Genomic DNA, 4360 nt, shown 5'->3' on the forward strand with positions numbered 1-4360 from the left:
TGTCTAGAAATTTGCCCATTTCAGCAAAGTTGTCAAATTTCTGGCATAAAGCTCTTCCCAGCATTACTTTATTATGTTTTATTATGACTATTATATTTCTAATATCCGTAACATTAATAGTGATGCCCCCTCTTTCATTCCTGATATTGATCATCTGTGTTTTGTTTCTTTTTCCTTGAAAAACCTTGCCAGGAATTTATCAGTTATATTAATCTTTTCAAAATTCACACTTTTGCCTGAGTTGATTTTCTCTACTGTCTCTTTTCTGTGTCTGTGATTCCCACTCTTATCTTTATTATTTCCTCTTTTTTTTTTTTTACTTACTTTAGGTTTAGTTTTTTTAATTTTCTTTTTTGATCTTCTTAAAGTAGAAACATGTCAATTTTAACTTTTTATTTCTAATTCCTGCATTTAAAACTATGTATTTCTCCCTACATGCTGCTTTACCTGTATCCCACTTCTACTGGAAGTTGTGTGAGGAATGAGTGTATCAGGGCACTGAATATAAGAGAAGGGATAGTCGTTCATTCATCAAGTCTTTATCAAGCGTCTGCAATGTACCAGGTGTCCTGGGTGCTGATGGTGTAACAGGGAACAAATGAGACACAAGCCCTGCCCTGCTGGAGCTGACATTCTCATGAGAATGTGAAGGATGATTCGTGGATGGAGTTGGAAAGACAGCATTAACTGAGACAGAGGAGTGTGCCATGTACAATAAGCAGAATCTGTAAGGATGCTGTCTGTGAAACCTAGGAGTTGAAAAAAGCTTGAATAAAGCAGAAATACTGTATTTTAACAGTTCCCAAACTTTGCCATACTTGAGAATCTCCTGGGAGCTTTTAAAACTCCTGATGCCCCCATCGTACCCCATCCCTATCACGTCAGAATGCATGGGGGCGGGCGCCAGGCATCAGGATTTTTTAAAGATAGCCAGGTGGTTCCAAGTGCAGCAAAGTTTGGGAACCATATTTTGTCATATTGTCTAATTCATATACCATGAATTAGAAGAAAGAGAAAATGCTGCCAATTAAACTCTGACGAAGTGTTTAAGGTGCCTTCAAGGTACGATGCACCTCAATTTCAGAGATGTTAAAAGTGGAAAATTAATCAGCAACTCAGAATTGATGAAGTACTGTGGTCAGGAGTGCACGAGCAGCCATAGAAGGAGAACCACTGGGTTTTCCCAGGAGCGAACGTGACCCTAGAATGGAGTGAATAGCTGAGTGTTGAATTCAGAACAGCACATGTTGTTCAAAATGTCAGTTTGTCTCGATAAGAAAATTAAACAAAGGTGTTCCCGCTGTTACGCCTCTTTCTAGGTCATCTCCCTTTCCGCAGTCACCAGGCACCAGCGACTATGAGATCCTGCTGTGCCCAGAATGTGTGCGTCAGTTCCCAACTGTTCTTCCTCAGGGCCAGCAATTCTCTTCCTGAAGACTGGGGCACTGGCAGTCATACTTACTGATATTTTAATCTTTTTAAAAAGCTTTCCAAAAATAGCATCAATCCTGACATGTTACAAACAAAGAAATTCCAATGTTATCCTCAGACCAGCTTCCTGTCTGTAAAGATAGCCAACCAGAGCTGGTAAACCCCCATAGTCTGTCAAAACTTTAAATATCATCTGCCTCTCCCAGTATGAAATTCGTCAGAGGTCACAGGTGTGAGGATATTAATATAAATTAAAAAACTGAATCTATATTCCGAAGAATTCATACCAACTTCGCTCAGTTTCTTCAACCCGCATTTATGGGGCATACGTTCTCCTCGGGCAGAAACAAGGCCAGGCGGTGTTGGTGGTGTTTACTCCGCTTCATTCCTGCACCCCGCCAGGCCCTGTGCACACAGACACTCTGTGCAGCTTGCTGAATTCGGCGAATGATAAACACAGCCTCTGTTCTCAGAGTTCAGAGAGGGGTAGAAATAAATACTGTAATTATGAATCACAGCATAATTAAATGCTGCCTGTCACATCAGCTTCTACCTGCAACAGAGACCAGCCGGCGGAGGCATAAAAGCTGTCGGCAGAACCAACCTACACACGTGTCTTAGGAGAAGAGGGCTCACCTCGTAATAGCAACAGCCAACGTTGTGAGAGTCCTTACTGTGGGCCAGGCTCTGTTGTCTGTGCCTTCTTGTGTTTATTCATTTCATTCTTCAACAACCCTAAGCAGTAGATCCTTTTATGATCTGATAACCCCAGTTTTACTAATGGGCACAGAGAAGATAGGGAACTTGCTCAGGGTACCGCAGCTAGTGAGTAGAGGAGGCAGGACTCACACCCAGGCCACCCCTTGGCTGCCCCGGGGTGCCACCTCTCCTGCGCAATGCGCTTACAGGATTATCAGGGCCCTCTCACATCACCAGCCTCCAGTTCTCACCATTAACGTCACTTTTCAGGGTCAACTGGAGACCAACCCTTTACTGAGCTCAGGCATTTTGTACCTGGAAGGGGTAACCACCTTGCTCGCTAACCACCCTAGTCAGGCTGAGGGTGTCAGTGCTCAGTGGCCATCAAAGCCCATTAAGAACCATGTGTATTTGGGGCTGGCCTGGTGGTGCAGCGGTTAAGTTTGCACATTCCGTTTCTCGACGGCCTGGGGTTCGCTGGTTTGGGTCCCAGGTGCAGACATGGCACCGCTTGGCAAAAGCCATGCTGTGGTAGGCATCCCACGTATAAAATAGAGGAAGATGGGCATGGATGTTAGCCCAGGGCCAGTCTTCCTCAGCAAAAAGTGGAAGATTGGCAGTAGTTAGCTCAGGGCTAATCTTCCTCAGGAAAAAAAAAAAAAAAACCCAAGAACTATGTGTATTTTAAGACCATGACCAGGCAGTGATACCCTGCAGGGCAGGCGAGGAAGACTCTACAGCACTGGCAGCCAAAGCTGGAGAAGCTGATGCTGCAAAGAAGTGGAGGCTCTTTTGAGCATGAGCCCCCTGTCCAGGCCCTGGGACACAGCAGCGGGGAAGCAGGCTGCAAAACACGTTAGGAAATAGACCAGGGGAACTGCCTGGCCAAGCATTTGGGAGCAGTATTCCATGGGTGCCAGCCAGGTTCTGGGAGGAGTTGAGACACTGACCGCAGTGACAGATCTCTCTAGAAGGAATGGTGCTAAAATGGGGCTCTGCTTTTGAGCCATTAGTGCAAGAAATCAGGGATTTGCATAAATGTGGCCCCAGGAAACAGTATGAAATTAGTCCTGGCCCCGCAGAGAAATCAGCGCAGCTGTAACTTACTCAGCCCCCAGTGCCTCTTCTCTCAGTGAGGGAGGAAGCCCTGGGCTCCTTCCTCTGTTGCAGGGTGTGACCCAATGGATTCTGGTCGGTTGTGTTTGTACCTGTCTCTCCTGAGACACAGGGAGATGGTGGAAAACTCAGTTATCTTCATCCCCGACATGTAGCACAGCCACTGGCAGGAAGCAGGATGTATACATACGTATATATATACATACATCCATGTGTGTGCATGTGTGCATATAGATATGTATTTGATGTGCATGTGCTTGTTTTTTAATGGTTATATCAGAATCTCAAATAGAGTGAAATTCTGACCTCACTTTCTGTTAGGTCCCCAGACTTGGGGTCCACATTTTGCTCTGTTGGGGCAGAAAGATGTCTCTGGATCCATTAAGGACATTCAACATCCCCAAGAACAGTCAAAGCTCAAAAGGGTGGCCCATTTCTCAAAGAACCAGGACTGAAATGGCAGCACCAAGTTACATGTCTTCCACCTTCCCAGGGCAGCAAGGGTGTCATGCTGACCCAGGAAACGTTCTGACCCTCCAGACACCACTTTGTTCCTGGACCCACCAAGTCAACTGTAGTGATTAAAGGGTGACAGAAGGCACAGCCAGATTGCCTTCACATGCTGTAACTCCTTTTGTTTCCTGTGGGACACTTTCCAAATAGAGTTTTCAACACCAGGAAACCTCTCCGTGGCTGACAAGAGTGCAAGGAGTTCCCAAGCTTATTGCATTTCCTCTCCGAGAGGCCCTGCTCTTTGGAGCTTCTCCCTGTGTTGCTGCACAGGTCTTTCACAAACCCACTGTGTGCCAATTCCAAGTCATTCTCACTCTGCTCCTGCTCCCACAGCTCTCGGCCCTGTGCTCTGGTGTCCTCTCACTTGTGACAAGCACACCGACTTTATTTCCCACATTTATAACCGCAAGATTCTTACAGAACATTTCCCTGACTGCCAAGATGCATTCAACACTAGAGGGAAGGTAACATGATAGTCTGAGCACATTCTCACGGTGCGCTGGTACCAGAGATCTGCACCTGGAGGAAAGAGAACTCCTGAAATGTGGCTTAGCCAAATAGAAAGCAGATGATATATCTTCCAGGCAAATACAAGATTACA

Source organism: Equus przewalskii, chromosome 3 (assembly GCF_037783145.1).
Source record: "Equus przewalskii isolate Varuska chromosome 3, EquPr2, whole genome shotgun sequence".
Lineage (NCBI taxonomy): Eukaryota > Metazoa > Chordata > Mammalia > Perissodactyla > Equidae > Equus > Equus przewalskii.